The 18,611-nt window shown below is 32.9% G+C and overlaps 1 pseudogene; it reads left to right on the plus strand.

Annotated features, from left to right (window-relative positions):
- The window catches only part of LOC148598673 (kinesin-like protein KIF2A), a 69,458-nt pseudogene that overhangs the window by 18,273 nt on the left and 32,574 nt on the right, over positions 1-18,611 (plus strand).

The following is an 18,611-nucleotide window of genomic DNA, read 5'->3' on the forward strand; positions in this document are numbered from 1 at the left end:
GAAAAAATAATTTCCCGCAAAGAAAATAGGGTGAGTCCACGAAGATTGGACAGAAAAGTTGTCTTGAATTATAAATAGCCATTTTCCCTACTTTCACTTTCGTTTTGCACTCACCAAACCGACCTTTTCAGTGGAACATTTTTATGATATTATGTTAGATTTTCTTTTAAAAAAGTTCTTCATCTTACAGTGTGATGTTTGCTCTATTTTTTAAGTCATTGTTCATGTCTTTTGACAAAACATTAGTTTGTAGAGAGGCAAAAAGAAAATGCACTATATTTCTATGGCATCCATGTTTTGACGTACACCCGCTCAGGGATATGCAATACGATACTGGTACCTATTACTAATAAACATTTCAATATAATCCTAAAAGTTGTTGTTTTTCTGCTAGAGTATTCATTTCCATACTGAAAATTCAGAATATCATTGCCCTGCTACAAACATGAGTTTTCTATTAAAATTCTTATATAGGTACCCTATTCCAGGCATAAGACTAATATCTCAATGTTAGCCAAGAAATATTACTTTTGATAAAAAGCTGCTGCATTAATCAAACTAAGCAACTTTGTGGTTTATTCTGACATGGTAGATACATGAGCTGTACTATGAGTTCCAAATCATTATTTAATCCCCACTTGTGAGTTCCATATATGGAAATATTAATATCCGAACCTCCTTTTTTGTCTTTAACTCAAGGGAGCCTCTTGTTTAAAGTAAAGTATGATGACCGGTACAACCAACTGTTTTAAACTATAGATATGGTCATTTCAATTATAATAAATCCAGAAAAAATTATACCAATATCATAGTTTTAAAAAAATATAGCTTTTCATATGCAGAAAATACAGATTTTAAGCCATCTTGGTACCCCAGGCAGATACAAATGGACCTCAATGTGACAGGGGAAAGACTTTTTCTTTAAAACAGATAGCTATGATGCAAGAAATATAGTTTACTGGTATAAATATTATAATAACAATTGTCTGCTTTAGATACTTTTTGAAAAAATTCAGTTTTTATATGAAAAAACACCATTATTTTTCTTGCCGCATTAGAATCTGTCCATTTGAACCACTAAAAAAAGTCCACTAAAAAATTGGCTGATGACTTTTGTGACATTTCTGTGTTTAAATCAACCACACAGTTATATGGCAACTCATTTTAGCTATTTATTTGAAAGAAAAACAAAAAATAAAAAAAATATTCATTTTTTCATATATAAGAGGCAATGTATGGAAAATGACTATTTTCAAGTCCTAACCACATACTTAAAATGTGTTGTAACTTGAAAACTATCCTTTATGCAGGAGTATTACTTGCTTTAGGTTACCTGAATATAGATATGCTCATCATAAATAGTCAAGATAATAATTTTATTGAATTGATATCCTACAAATTCATGAAAACAAAATGCATTTCCAAATTTGGTAAAGATTAACCATAAATGCAAAAAACCTGAGCTACCATAAAAAATCAGGTTCAAAAGTTGGCTAATTCATCTTAAAAGTGTTACCTGTATTGGGGTACTACTTTTTCAGCTGGTAAAGACCACTTGCTGAATATCCAACTTTACTTGAAAAACTGGCTTACTAGGTCTCAGTATCGTATTAATTTTCCCATAGACTTCTATAGTGAAGTGCATATTTTTAGGATTTTTTAAAAAATATGTAAATTGATTCAATAAAACTTTCACTTATGTAGCATTTCTAAGGACATGTGAAAAAATAATTTCCCGCAAAGAAAATAGGGTGAGTCCACGAAGATTGGACAGAAAAGTTGTCTTGAACTATAAATAGCCATTTTCCCTACTTTCACTTTCGTTTTGCACTCACCAAACCGACCTTTTCAGTGGAACATTTTTATGATATTATGTTAGATTTTCTTTTAAAAAAGTTCTTCATCTTACAGTGTGATGTTTGCTCTATTTTTTAAGTCATTGTTCATGTCTTTTGACAAAACATTAGTTTGTAGAGAGGCAAAAAGAAAATGCACTATATTTCTATGGCATCCATGTTTTGACGTACACCCGCTCAGGGATATGCAATACGATACTGGTACCTGATCATTTTTCTTAATGTCTCCAAAAATTACCAGAATCCTGCTATTCATTAATTTTTTTTTAATTTGACACGTGCAGGCTCTGCTGACCTGATCAGGTGAAAACTTCTTAAAACTCAAAAATTAATTTTTCCCTCACTTCTCATCTTCTGTCAATAAAGATGTAAATTAAGGACTATTGATGCAACCAGCTGTATGATGAAATACAATTGACTTAAAATTTCACAGTTTGTTATAAATTTTAATAATTTGTTTTCCTAAATTGAAACGCACAGGCATCTTTCAAAAACTTTGAATAGTCACTGCATTTAATGATACCCCCTGCTAACTGCAAAGTGTGGGGTGGGGGGTATTTAGGTTTCACACTGCCTGTCTGTCCCAATGTTTTTGTTAGTAGCTTGCAGCATTGTTATGAAACTTTGTAGGATGTAATATAACCATGTTGTTTGCATACTGTCAGTAAAATATGTCTGGACAAAACTTGTAGAAATGACAGATGTTGACCTTAAGATTTTTTCAGCAAAACTTGTGTTGTCCCCAACTCCTCCTCAGTGACCTGCAGGATTGTTATGAAACTAAATGGGATATTAGATTACCATAATGGGATGTGCACATTGTCTGGATTTGTGTTTGGGCAAAAATTGCAGAAGTGACGGCTGTTTGAACTTAGGCATTTTGCAGCAAAACTTTGTCGGATACCTTGTCCCCAACTCCTCCTTAACAACTTGCAGGATTGTAATGAAACTCAATTGTGTGTTAGATTATCATATTAGGATGTGTATATTGTCAAAGACTTATGTTTGGACAAAAAATTGTAGAAATGACGGCTGTTTTGATTAAGCATTTTTTTCTACAAAACTGGATTGTTATGAACACAATGGGATGTTAAATTACCATATTTGGATGTGCATATTGTTAGAAATGTATGTTTAAAGTAAATTTGCAGTCATATTCTGCTATTGTGTTGTCAACAACAAACAAAATAGTACTGATTGTTGTTTGGAGTTGGTTGTTTTAAAAATTGTGTCCGATATGAATTGGGTGTCCACATTGGTCCCCAAGTGTACCAGGTTCAGCATGATGATGGGGTATTAGTCACGTTAGGGGCAATGTCTAGTTATACTTATCTTATTTACCCTTGCTGAGAGGTCTAACCTAAAACTCAGCAATGAAGGAATGAACTATGGAAGCAGTCATACAATAAATCTAAATGAGAACATCATCTAGCCACTCCAGTTCCCAGTACAAAGTATGACTTGTACTAACATTTTTTTTACAGTTGCTGCACCATCATCTGCTAAGTCAAGACTCAGTTACCAAGCACAGCAAAAGCCATCACCTGTATCTAAAGGACATTCTGCTATCAAACATGAACCTGATCCTCCGAAACCTCTTGGCGCTGCAGGTAAGGTTATGATGAACACAAAGCTGTCACAATAAATATAAATAAACTAGTAATAAATATAAAAAAATTAAGTGTCCTGCAATGGTGATCAAATATACTAAAAGCACATCAAATGTTACTTGACGTAAGTAGAATTTTTAAAGTTGATTAAATACCTCTTTTCTTCAGTCTTCAGAGTTCTGTTTGTAGCATACATTTGCATGGTTTTTTTTCAGCTCGAAGAAAGTCTAACTGTGTAAAGGCTGTTGAGAGTATTCAAAAGAAAAGAGACGAGAGAAGAGCACAACAAGAGGGACTACGTTTGAAGAATGAACGAGACTATGATATGTCAGATCCTAATTGGGAGTTTTTAGCTATGATAAAGTAAGCATTGTTGTATTAGTCATTGGCCAATCAAGGGGGAGAAGGTGGGAAATTATTATTTTTTAACATTGAAAAATACTCAGAAATCAATGTAGTTAAAAAAACAACATTCGAGCAAGAATGTTATTTAGCATTTTAGTATATCTAAAAGTAAGTTGATGCATTTTTCTGGAGTAAAATTTTGAGGTCCCAGGCCCCGGCGCCACAAAGGTAAAAATATTTAAGTCTGCGAATATTCTTAACTTCCATGGTAACTCCAATCAGTGTCTTTGAAATTTTTTGAAGTTTTTGGCCCTGTGGCCAGGTTAGAGCACCTGTTTTCTTTTGTAAGTCTCTGGATCCACTGGGCGTGCTCTTATGGTACATGAGTTTAAAATTTCATTAACTGTTGTATCACGGAGCACCAAGGCTGGTCATTTTTGTCTCATAATGACTAAACTGGCCAGTCTCATAAACTACAGTCTCTATGGATAATTCATTTTTTATGAGACTACAACTTTTCTTTTGCCTGTTGTTACAAAGCTAAACTCTTGTAATGGTGTTGAAAAAAAGTGAAATTCCGTCTGTGAAGTTCTAATCACGTTGTTCCATGTCTATAATGTTTATCATGACACATCATAAGTGGGTTGTATGGAGGTTAAAGAAATTTCACGTCTTGGTGTAAAATAGTTAATGTATTATGCATATAATTTAAATTTCCCAATCGCAGAGTATACCATATTTAGGAATAGCAATAAATTTTTGAGGGGTAAAAATATGTGTGTTTTTATTTTCACGTCCTTATGTTTAGCGTGAATATAGAATATGTACACATTAAGGTACTACTTAATAACCATGACAGTGTTTTCAGAGCATTTGTAAGACATCTCATTTAAGAAGATTATACTTCACGCAAGAACTAGTGTTTGAGTTGTGTAATACCTTACCTAACTCCACCCTCCACAATATTTCATCTTCCTGTTTTGAATGTCCAAATTCATTGTTTATTATTAATTTAGTATTTTTTGCTTAAACTCAAAAATATAATTTGGTTCATTTACATGTAGTGTGCACTTAGATATTTATTTATTTTGGTAGGCGTTTTATTTTGAAATATGTGTATAATCATGGGAAACAGACATTGCCAGTATTTGCCTTTAGGACTGGTGTTTACTGGAGTACCACACAAGGAAAAAAATATCAACTTCCACTAAGCCTTTAGCAATAGATTATTTCCTGTGTATTTTATTGTAACAAGATTTATTGCATGCTGCATTTATAATAACTGTAAATTCTACTTGTATGTGACATTTATGCATTTGGCAAAAAAAAAAATGGGCAAAAAAAGATTTCTGAAAGTTGTCACCATAATTCATCACACATGACCTCTTGTCAGTTATTCTTTATTATTTGATTTCAGGGAATACAGGGCAGGATTAGACTTTCGACCTTTTGACCTCTTCAGATCCTATTATAAATCTTCAAATATGTGTATGTGTAAGAAAAATGCCACTGAACAAAAAAGGTAAAACTAAAAATATGACAGTCATTATTCTTTGGTTTTGTTCATATGTAATATTCTATAACAATTTTAATCCCATAGATAGAGGCAATCCTTGAAAGTAGGATCTCAGTCCAGGTTTCATTGAAAATTAAAATTGCATTATCAACTTTACTCAATATTATGTAATATTGTGAAACATTAATTATGAAGAAACACAGATACAGTCTGTATATATTGTTTTATATAGAAAATGGTGATTTCAGGAGTTTTTTTAAGAGAAAAGATTGAAGGATAATTAATTAACAGACTTATTAAACATAATATTATCACAAGTACTTGAAGCAACAAAAAAATGCTAAAATCTATATAATGTAAAGATGACATATCAGTAATATTGACGACAAATATATGATTAATCTTGCTGTGAACAATTTGAGATTAAAATAAACACACACACACACACACACACACACACACACACACATATAATACATTTGGTTTCCTTTGCACTTGTGGCCATATTTTGGTGAATACTCCAATTAATTATGGTGTAATTGTTTTTCTTTAAAAATCCAAAGTTGTTGTACCTTTGATTGTAATGATGTTCTAAATGTCTTTTTTAGCTCACCTGACCATAGGCCATCACTTGGCATCCGTCGTCGTTAACAATTCTTCAAACATCTTCTCCTCTGAAACTACTGAATGGATTTGGATGAAACTTGATATGATTGTTTTTAAGTGTATCCTGCACAAAATGATTGTTTCGATTTTTGATATGTCCTTATGATAAGTCCTACCAAAGTCTTCATGGAGTCAAAATTGTCGGACAACTGTTAGAGTCATTGCCCTTGAAAGGCAAACATTCAACCAAGTGAGCGATTCAGGGTCCTAGGAGCCTCTTCTTTATTTCTTGAAAAAATTGTGTTTTTTTTAACTTAATTTTTCACGTATACCTTCTAGGTTTGTTTATAGGAATAGAAAAAAAGATCAACTGCAGCACAAACACTACATTTTCATCATGTCTTTAGTGAAAATAAGTCCTGAATAACTTCCAATGTTACTCTAATGATTGCTAGATAATGCCTTAACTATCAACATGTAACACTTCTCAACCCAGTACTTTCAGTGCAACCATCTGATTCACTCAAGGATTTTTTATTTACATTTTATCATTTAAAGCTATGTACATGCAAAAATCATTTCCAAATGAGTTCATAAATGGAGATCATTGCATATTATTTGAAGAATAATACTATTGCCCAGAAACTTATATTAAAATAAATCACAAATAATTACATTCCTTTTACATTTCATTTAACTATGAGGTGAAACACTTTTTCAGTAAAGTACTAACATTAGTGCCGAAGAATGCCTAGATTGAATTAGCGTGAGGAACACAACGAAGTTTCGAGGGGTATTATGTTTTTGACCCGTCCACAGTGTGGGAAATCATTTTTTCCCCAGCTTGCCATTCTGGCTAGTGGAATATTGATCTTGCTAGCCAAATAGAAATTCAACTATACTCGAAGTCACATACAGCACATTTTCGATTTGAAGCTCTATTTTTTAAACTGTCGGGACTTGCCCAAATTCACTTGACATATTCAAGCTAAACTTCTTAAAATGTAGGGAACATATTCTTAATGTATGATGTTAAGGGATGTTTTACTAAATAACCTTGTTGGTTGGTTAATTTCCTTGGAACTTGCCTAAAAAATGATGGTCCCAAACTGACGAGCGTAAGCTAATGAGAACTGGCCAAAATACACATCTCGTATTTGGCGAGCTGGCGAGCGTTGATTTCCCACACTGAATCCGTCAATCCATCTTCAGTTTTCCGGACTTTTTATCTAAACGATAATGACATGTTGTTTGGTCTATAAGTTCACCATGATAAGTTACAGGTTAAGTTTAATTTTCATTTTGCTCTGATGATTTACCGGGCCTTGAACTAAACTAAGTTCACTGAAATCACTGTTTTTCTGACTTTTTTTCTAAACGCTTGCAGATTATGAAAGGGAGAAGAGGAAGAAATCTGTAAAAGAATTAAAAACCCCTGAAAATCCACTTTTAGTGATTTTTCCAGTGCTCCAAGGAAAGTTGTTGAATTTGTATATATTTCACTAATATTATGATTATAAATAAATAATTATATAAAATGGCATGGTTTACCAGGTGAGTGATTCAGGCTCTTGTGAGCCTCTTATTTGTCTTTAATATTTGGCATTAGGGTAGATCAGCTCAAGACAATTTGTCATGTACCTTGGTCGATGATCTTTGACCTTGAACTTAGACCTGAAGGTCAGATCAATGATTTTTTGCATGAATGTTTTGTGTCTCAGCTGTAATGAGTTTTTCCTGATAAATTGAATGTGGCTGATGTACAAAATTTTTACCACAGTGGGTTCCCACAGAGATGGATTCCATCTCAATGATATCTAGTAAGAATACTTATATCATTTGAATGTTGTTGTGTATTAAGTGAAACTTGTCTTGAAATCAGCACTAGTCTAATGCAGATATGTTCTGAACAACCTCCATGCCACAAACAATATATTTTGATCCTGTCTAAACACCTATGTAAATTGAAAAAATTCTTTAGTCTGAAAGTGTTTAGTTTACACAGCTTTCATTGAACATGTACATAGCTAATGAGCCTGTTATACTTCCTTTCAGATTCACTGCCAAGCCTTTAGTAGAAAGTATATTTGATGGAGGAATGTCAACATGTTTTGCCTATGGTCAGACAGGAAGTGGGATAACACATGTAAGATATTTAACAAATATTTGTTAAAAACTAGATAAGTTTGGTTTGAGAAGATTTGGTTAAGGTTATGTCTTCTATCCAGTCTGCCTATCATTCCTCGCTCTATTTGGCTCGTGAATCTATCCCTAGAACCATTGCTCTGTAAACGGTAAAAAATGCTGGTCATTGAACAACAAATTTTGCTAATGAGCAATGACAATTTTCCAATGTAGTACCATAGTTTTCCCACAAATCAGTTTAAAGACGAGAAGTAAAACAGTTGTTAGTACACGTTATAACCTTGATATCTTAATCGTCCATTAATAATGCAGTTCTTGACAGGGGATGCTAGGCTTCCATCGCTTCCAATAGTTTTGCCTGGGTTTAAAGTGTATATCAATATATTATTTAGAATAAGTTTTCAAAATAATAACTTTCTTGATACCAGGATATTAACTTTACTACTGGTAAATGGAATAACAATTATCTACAACAAGCTGTTTATTCAATAACCCTAGACGCTGTTTCGTAATTAGGTAATAGGTCAAGTGGGTCAAGCCAGGGATACGTCATCAGTTTTGTAGTTTCTTGTTGAGTTAACAGGTTATTTATTGAGGTCATCCTAATTAGTGTTTTCTTTTAAATTTCCGCCATCCTCCCCACCACTCACCATGTTGTCAGTGTCTTAGGGGACTTATATTGTTTATTATTTCCATGTTTAGTTACTGACCAATGATCTTTATTTTGATGTTTATCTATACTTTAATGTTTTTTTTTTTCATGTGTACTCATGTTGTATATTTCTCGTTTTGAAACCTTGCTTAATAATTTTTAAAAATGCTTCCCTTTTTGATGCTATGCTCACGTATGGATGTATGCCTTTCTATTTTGATATTATGCTTACGTACGGCTAATTACCTTCCCATTTTGATACCATGTTTACGCATGGTTTAATGCTTTTCTTTTTGATACCATGCTTACGTATGATTAAATGTTTTCCTTTTTGATACCATGCTTACGTATGGTTAAATGTTTTCCTTTTTGATACCATGCTTACGTATGATTAAATATTTTCCTTTTTGATACCATGCTTACGTATGGTTAAATGTTTTCCCATTTTGATACCATGCTTACGTATGATTAAATGCTTCCCTTTTTGATGCCATGCTCACGTATGGATTTATGCCTTTCTATTTCGATATCATGATTACGTATGGTTTATTTTCTCGTTTTGTACCATGCTTATGTACGGCTAATTACATTCCCATTTTGATACCATGCTTACTTATGGTTTAATGCTTTTCTTTTTGATACCATGCTTACGTATGGTTGAATGTTTTCCCCTTTTTGATACCATGCTTACGTATGGTTAAATGTTTTCCCCTTTTTGATACCATGCTTACGTATGGTTAAATGTTTTCCCCTTTTTGATACCATGCTTACGTTTGGTAAAATGTATTCCCATTTTGATACCACGCTTACGTATGGTTAAATGTTTCCCCGTTTTGATACCATGCTTACGTATGGTTAAATGTTTCCCCGTTTTGATACCATGCTTACGTATGGTTAAATGTTTTTTCCTGTTTTGATACCATGCTTACATGTGTTTTAATGCCTTACTATTTTATTACCATTCTTGCCTTGTTATTTTTAACATGCTTTAATATATTAGTTTGGCTATGTCAATTCAAATTTTGGTAATTATTAAAAATAATTTTTAATAATAATTATAAATACAATTTTTCTCTCATTTCCAAGTTTCATAGTTGAGTTGTCCCCCTTTCAAGAAAGACATTATATACATTGTATTTTCAGCTGCAGTTGTTTAAGTCCCCATTTGCCAAAATGTTAATTTTGTATATAAATAGTTTAGTTTAATCTGGTTTGTTATTCTATAAGTATAGTGTCATGAATTTCATTGAATATAAAGGTTCATACATGTACATGAGAAAAAGTTATGGGCTTGGTTTAGTCTCAGGTATTATGTTGAAGGTACAGGTCATTTATTCACTACAAAACAAAGAGCATTGTTGAAAAACATAAGTTTGCTTTAAATGACGAAATACAGTATTTGAAACTTTAGGTGCTTTGTGTGTTCATATTTATATATGTACATGTAAATATGAGATTTGGGTGAAATATGGTATGGCAATGTTGTTGTTCTTTACACAGAAATAGAGTAATAAATCTCTTTTAAATTCTGCTGTGAGGTTCCATATTCCCAAGGGTTGGTTGGCATTGATTTTTCAGGTTATGACTGAAACCATTTATGAAACAAGGAACAGAAAGGAGACACTTTGATTCTTCTTAAAAGTCACATCGCAATCAAACCTTGAAGCTGTATCAAGCTTTAATGGTGTGTCTACTTTCCAGCTGTCCCAGCTGTTCAGGGTTTCAACTTTTGCAGTCATATCACACTGTGCCCTTAGAAGTATATTAGTAGTGGTTTTAGATAATGAGTTGATATTTGGTTTTTAAGTAAGATCAAAATTAAGTTTTAGCAGTTCAACTAATTTACAGAATGAACATGTACTTACATCATGAGAAAAAATTGTCTAGGCTATATGATTTTGCTTTGAATTATAGATTGTATTACTTTAAAGTCCTTCATGTGCCTTTCAGTTTAGTAGATTCCTGTAATTTTATTTAGAAACTAAGAAAAAAAAACAAAAACAAACACAGAAAAAACAAAAAAGACAAAAAATTGATTGAAAGCGACAGTATTTTCAGACCATGGGTGGCGACTTTTCTTCCAAAGGACAGCAGGACTGTTCCAATGGTATATACTGTTTAGCAGGTAAGTTCAAGGCATAAATAAAATCAGACAGTAACACAGATAAACTGTATGGTACAACTTACATTAGTTGCAATTTTAGTATTTTGTTCTGACTCATATGAAGCCATTGAAGGGGTCATGAAAAAGGTGTTTTCATATCAGTCTTGTTATTTGATATCATCAGCCATACTTGTCTTCGCATCTAGCCAATTATCCTTACCTCAATCCAATTCAAAAATATATTGAATTTGTTGTATGGCACCTTAATAATACCACAGAAAGTGTACATTAATTTGTGCAAATGTAACATCAAATTCATGATTTCATGGGTGACAAAAAGAGTATTAAAAAAAATTGCTATACATGAAAAAAGTTATTGCATGAGTATATGGTAGTATACATATGGCTCTGTCAAGCTCGCGCGATATACAATATGACCATATTTCCCATATTCATTCTATAAATCCTGTAATACAGGATCAGTATGACAACATCCATTAATAGTAATGTAGTATTAATGATGAAATGATTCTATTCAAAAACTGGAATGAAAGTTTGTACATTATATTTAATTATTGTGTACCTTTTACAGCCAGGGATGTGTTCAAATTGTTTCATTCGAAGTACAAGAAAGCAGATTTATCAGTGCATTCAAGTTTCTTTGAGATATAAAGTGGCAAGGTTTGTATTCAGTTAAGTCCTATGTTTTTTTATTTTTGAACCATTTGGACTTGTAAACTGCAAATCTGGAGGTAAGCAGGGATAATTCTGGGACACGGAGTTATCACATTTATTTTTAAAATGGTGGGCTGTCAAAGTTACCATGTGTTTCATAGATGCTTGATTTTCTGAAATGCTCCATCAAACTTCAGTTAAGTGCACTTGCTTCAGTAAAATTTGTATTTGTCCTTAAACATTGACATCGTTTTGATTAGACTGGTTGCATATTGAATCACTCTTACAGTATTTGTAAGACAGCACATTTAAGAAACCAGTTTCCTTTTAAAAGACTTTAATTCATGTTTTTGTTTCTGAGTATGGGTCCAATTTTTAGCTCACCTGGCTAAAAGCCATGTGAGCTATTGCTATCACTTGGTGTCTGTCATCATCGTCGTTAACAATTGTTCAAAAATCTTCTCCTCTGACATTACTTGACCAATTGGCACCAAACTTAATATGAATGTTTCTTGGGGTATCCTGCATAGAACTATGGTGGGGATTTTTAATTCATTGAAAAACATGGCTGCTGTTACTAAAAATAGAACATAGGGGTCAGACAGTAGTTTTTCGCATATATCTCTAAAACGGTTAGGTTTAGCTAAATTCTGGCATGGGGTAAAAGTGTTCATCAGACGAGATCTAATTGCGGATAAATTTTGGTTTTAATCCGTTAAACCATGTTGGAGTTATTGCCCTTTTTTTAAATTTTTTTAAATTTTTTATTTTATTTCTTTCAAAAATCTTCTCTTCTGACATTACTTGACCAATTGAAACCCAATTTGGTAAGAATGTTGCTAGGGGTATCCTGCATAGAACTGGTGTGGGGATTTTTAGAAATAGAACATAGGGGTCAGACTAGTTTTTTTCGTATATCTCTAAAACCGTTAGGTTTAGCCAAATTCTTTCAATAGCTGGAAGGATCCTTATTATTTAGACTACAAAAGACTACAGGGATAAATGTTGTCAGACGATACCTTGTAAAGTTATTGCCCTTGGACAAATGACCCTTTTTTTTCTTTTTGTTTTTGTTTGTTTTTTTTACAGTTTTTAGTCAACATCTTAAAAACTATGATACATAGAAACTTTCAATTGCTGAAATGATCCTTATGATAAGTCCTATCAAAGTCTTCTGGAGTCAAAATTGTTGTACAACTTCTTGTGTAATTTATTGCCCTTGAAAGGCAAAATTCCACAAGGTGAGCGAGTCTCTTGTTAAATTCATGGTATGATTTCATTCATTATTTAATATAACAAATTTCCAAAACATCAAGACTCATCTTGTGCATTGTTATAGTTATGTAAATTTATATAATTCTATAATTAATAAAATTCCTGTAAATCAAATAAACATGCCACAGAAAAAAAAAATTGTGTGGATAGAAATGAGTAAAGGCAGATGAGTTTGAAAGCTTTTATTTTTGCATGATCATGTAATCTCCTTACAAAGGACTAAGTTTAAATTTTCCAAAACAAAACTTAAAGAAACTACGCAAAAATTATTATGTTGTTTGTTATATAAAAGTGAATCTGATATAACTGGTAATGATCGACGGCACCTTTTCCTTCTTTTCGTTTGTTTCACAGTTCCCCTGAAGACTTTTGTTGTCCCCCGTGATGTGTCACAAGAGGACATGGAAATGCTGGGCGTCCGCCTGTGTTTTCCGCACTTTTTTTAGCTCACCTGGCCCAAGGCCATGTCCGCTATTGCCATCACTTGGTGTCCGTTGTCTCCGCCGTCATCATTAACAATTATACAAAACTCCTCTCCCCTGAAACTGCTTGACTAATTAGAACCAAACTATCTATGAATGTTCCTTGGGGTATTCTGCATAGAACTGATGTGGGGATTTTTGATTCGTCGAAAAACATGGCTGCCATTACTAAAAATATAACATGTGTCAGACAGTAGTTTTTCACATATATCTCCTAAACCGTTTTCAGCATGATGAGATCTATCTCTGGTCAAATTTTGGTTTTAATCCGTTAAGCCATGTTGGAGTTATTGCCCTTTTCCAACGATTTTTGCTATTCCTAATGTTATTTCTTTCAAAAATCTTCTCTTCTGACACTACTTGACCAATTGAAACCAACCTCCGTATGAATGTTTCTTGGGGTATACTGCATAGAACTGTTGTTGGGATTTTTTCACATATATCTCCAAAACCGTTAGGTTTATCCAAATTCTTTCAATAGCTGAATTGATCTATATAATTAGGAGTACAAAAATCTTCAGACTCCTTGTAAGAGTTATTGCCCTTGAAAGGGGAAAAATGACTTTTTTTTAAATAGTTTTCAGTCAATATCTTGAAAACTATGAAACATTAAAAGAAACTTTCAATTGTTGAAAAGATCTTGTGATAAGTCCTACCAAAGACTTCCTGAGTCAAAATTGTTGGACAACTTTTTGTTTAATTTATTGCCTTTCAAAGGCAAAATTCAACAAGGTGAGCGATTCAGGCTCCTGGGATCCTCTTCTTTTGTTATGCTTTTACCAAATAAGTTTGTTTTTGGTATGTGGCCTTGTTATAAACAGTTACAGATTACGTTCGACTTTGGTTGTGGTTGAATGATTTTTACGAAAGTTATGGCCCTTGGATTTGTTTATATCTCCATCTGCTAAACTTGCAACTTTTCTTTTTGTCTACTTAGTCTGTGGTGCTTCCGCCATAATTGGTTGAGAGTAATTATGGAACGTTTATGACGGATCTAAATTTAGAAGCATACATACATCCATCAAAATATACATATAAATAGAAACATAGCATCAATTTTAAAAATAGAAACAAGGCTTCATGTAAGTGGAATATCCTTGGTATCATGTGATCATAATAACCAATGAACAATGGATACTGTTACACCATATGTAATATATTACCATATTTTCAAAATGTTGGCATTTGTTTATTGAACTGAAAATCCCTGTCTGCCTTTTTTTAAATCAAATTCCAGATATCTTTACATTTTTAGAGTTATTAGGCTAAGGTTTTTTATGAGCACCCTCAATTCAGAATTTTGTGCAATATTGTTTCCAAACCAGTTATTGTGTAAGTCCTTATGCTTAAGTGAGTCAAAAACTAATATTGTGTCTGTCCCAAGTGATCAGAGTTCAACATGCTGGGTCCAATCATGCTGTGTTCTGCAAAGCTCTTTGTTTATTATAATTTTATAATCAGGTTTTCAAGATAATATCAAAGTCTTAGGGGGCAATTTTGACATTGTGGCATTTCAGCATATTCTTTCAAAGTTTTAAGTAGGTCAATGAATGAAAAGTCTAGATCCGTTTTCAAAGACCCAGATGTAGCAAAAAACATTGTCTACTATGCATGACAAATATGTTGTCGTACCAGCAGACAAAGCCCAAAACAACATTGTTTTTGTCTGCAAAACGTCTTACATTCAATGTTAATTGTCATAGGTAGACGTAGAAAATAAAAGCAGTAATAAGACCTATACTGCTACCACACTCTCCAAAGAAGAGATTGTCGAAAACCATACATCTGTGCTATCCTCTTTTTGTCTCTCTACCAAGGGCGATGATTGTGATTTACCGTCTATGTACTGGATTCCTAAACTCCACAAGAATCCATACAATCAACGTTTCATAGCTGGATCTGCAAAACGTACCCCCAAACCTCTTTCAAAACTTTTTAACTTCTATACACACAACTGTCACAGAGAGGAATTTTTAATTGACAACATATTTGTCCAATGTGGTGGACAAGTTTTTCAACAAATGGTCGGCATTCCAGTTGGAACAAATTGTGCTCCTTTACTAGCTGACCTATTCCTTCACTCTTATGAGGCTGACTTTATAGCTGATCTGATCCGAAAGAAAGAATATCATTTGGCTAGATACTTTTGATCTCAGTTTCCGCTATATAGATGATGTATTATCTTTATACAATTCTAATTTCGGAGATTTGATACATCGCATCTTATCCCAAAAAACTTGAGATAAAGGATACTACAGACACTGTGATGTCGGCCTCATATCTTGATCTACACTTAGAAATCGATGGTAAAGGAACACTATTGACCAAAATTTACGACAAACGTGATGACTTTTTATTCAAAATTGTCAACTCTCCTTTCATCTGTGGCAACATCCCTTCAACACCTGCGTATGGAGTGTTCATATCACAACTCATACGTTATGCCAGAGCTTGCCGAAACTACGCAGACTTTTTGTATCATGCTAGAACTCTAACAAATAGGCTTCTGGAACAGCATTATGTTGCTACAAGATTGAAGTCATCACTATAGAAGTTTTATGGTCGTCATCATGAACTCGTGGATCGTTATGATGTATCCATCTGCACTGTGAAAACTGATTTATTCAACGGGTCATAGTATTCCTTTCCTCGTTTGTCTACCCTTGACTTGACTATTTATGAGCAACTCAGTAGGTGTTTCTAGAAAAGCAGAGGGCCCTTACCCTGCCGGTGCACCTGGTTCATGCTCCCTGTTTTTATTTGAGTCCGAATTGCTAATTTGCTTTTGTTACTTTGTATGTATGATTTTAGTTACTTTATGTTCTTTGTTGTGTATGTCTGTTTTCCATGTCTGGTCTTTGTCAAGATCAGCAACCTGATATTCAAGTAATCACAAAAAAACAAGTGTCTACAGGAAAATACAATTGTTGTTGGCATCTGTTAACTTTTGTTTTTTTTTACTAGAACTTAAGAAACTTATTCAATCTTTTTGAAATTTCTACATATTGTTCCTAATGACATGACAGAGGGCCAAATAGTTTTTACATGTTTTTTGCCCCACACCTTTTAACAATAAGGGGTTAAAAAAGGTGAAATGGCTGTTATAATTAGAATTGATGGGAAAAGTTTTTTGTTGATCTGATTTTTATGATTTTGTTTTTAAAGTTTTTTTTAGGGTAGGGTATCTTAACTTGTTTTGGAGTTTAATAAATACAAAATTATGACCAATTTTAATCATACTTGGCAGAAATGATGTATGCATGAGTTTCTTCAACAGATCCACTTTAGGTTCCATTTGATAAAACAAGATGGCCACAAAATACTATCTCAGCATCTGATTGGCCAATTATCTCAGATCAACTTTCTTTAACCACATGTGCCAATGTTTTGAAACTTGATTTGTTTGATGACCTCAATGCCCTCTACTTATGATCTACTCTTTGTTTGGCTCAGATGGCTGCGGCCACTCAAAAGTTACCATTGAGTCCCTATGTGGAAGCTTATTTTTGCCTGTATCCCTGCTTCTACTTAGCCAATGGTGCCCAGACTTCACAAAAATAATGGGAAAGACAACTTTAACATGGGATAACATTCTGGTTCTGCTTTCTTAAACAAGATAGCCACCAGAGTCTATTGGCCATTTTTCAAAATTCAACTGACTGAAACCACAGATATTTTTTAATAATGGATTAAAGACCAATCTTGTTTGGGTAAAAATTGTAGAAATGATGGCTGTTGGACTTTGTCTTTGTCTCATATGTTGTCAGAAACAACTTGCAAGATTGTAATGAAACTTAATGTGGTGCTAAATTACAATATTGGAAAGTGCATATTGTCATGAATTTTGTAGTCATATTTTGTTATTGTGTTGTCAACAAAAGTATATAATTGTTTCAAGTTGGGAGTTTTAGAAATGGCCACAAATTGGTTGTCAAAAGTTCTAGGTCTATCCCTCATTAAAATTGTGTCCAATATGAGTTTATGTCCACATCAGTCACTAAATGTAAAGGATTTAACAGGCTACAGAAGATATTAGTCCAGTTAAGGGTCATGTCTGACTTAATATATATAGCTACGGTGCTGTCATCACCTGTTTCCATAGACAGTTGGTTTTGTCTGTGAACTTGAATCCTAACATGAGGTTATTCAATACTTGTTGATCAAAGTCAAACAAAGTTTTATTTGGCTAAATTTTAACCACACTTTAGACATGAGATAAATTGTAATTTTTGATCATGATCAAATTATGAGATTTGTAATTGCTTGTATAAGGTTGATGTTTATGGTCATATTTATCTGTTTTCTTTAGAACATTTTCAGTCTGTATTTCAAGTGGAAGTGGGTTCAAAGAATATTTGAATTATTTTATGTGCCCTAATTGCCCTAAGAATATTTTAAATACCAAATATATATGTATGTTTTTGGATATAAATTTCAGGTTTATGATTTGTTAAATAAAAAAATAAAATTCAGAGTATTGGAAGATCACAAAGCTCAAGTTCAAGTAGTTGGATTAAAAGAAGAATCGATAGACTCAGTTGATGATGTGTTACGGCTTATTCAACATGGCAACAATGTACGGACATCAGGACAAACATCGGCAAATCAACATTCTTCTAGATCACATGCTGTATTCCAAATAATTGTTCGGAAAAGGTATAAGAATAGCGTTATTATTACAGTTTCATTATGATTATATCCTTTTACCGTTAGCAAGGAAAAGTTCTGATATATAATGATAATTATCAGTATATGGTAGCATTGTATACATGTATTTTATCATTCTACTATTTTTAAATTAGAAAATGATGTTTGGTGTTAAGCATTTAGAGGACCTATCTTTAACCTTTCGCTTAATATGCATTATAAATTTACTATTACAAATGTAATACAAACAAACAGTATTAATACAGAAAGGGGTAGATTCACTAGATCCTAATAATGGACCTGCAAATCCATCTACATTAGAGAATTTCTTTTATGAATAATGTTTACTTTGAAAAGCAGTATCCTAAAAATTGTTATCATTCTATTTGAAATTAATTTGAATTGAAATGTCTGTGATCATAGAATTGTAATAACATGATCATGGGCTCTGTAAGGAAATTAGTGATTTTTTTTCCATTTTTTGCCACTTTTCAGTGAAGTTTTCTGCAGAATTAAAGTTGACTAGAGACAATGTTCAAAGTTATTTTTCTGTGTTTATATCATAGAAAAATACCTCTTTATGAGGCTTTCTGATTGTGTTTTTAGAAATGTGAATTCTTGAAGGAAATATGCAAAAATGCAATAAATAAAAACAAAGTCAGTAGTTTTATTAAGTTTGCAAAGCTCGAAATGTACCC

Source organism: Perna viridis, chromosome 14, assembly GCF_037379345.1.
Source record: "Perna viridis isolate PV_CMFRI_1.1 ecotype Kerala chromosome 14, ASM3737934v1, whole genome shotgun sequence".
NCBI classification, from domain to species: Eukaryota; Metazoa; Mollusca; class Bivalvia; order Mytilida; family Mytilidae; genus Perna; species Perna viridis.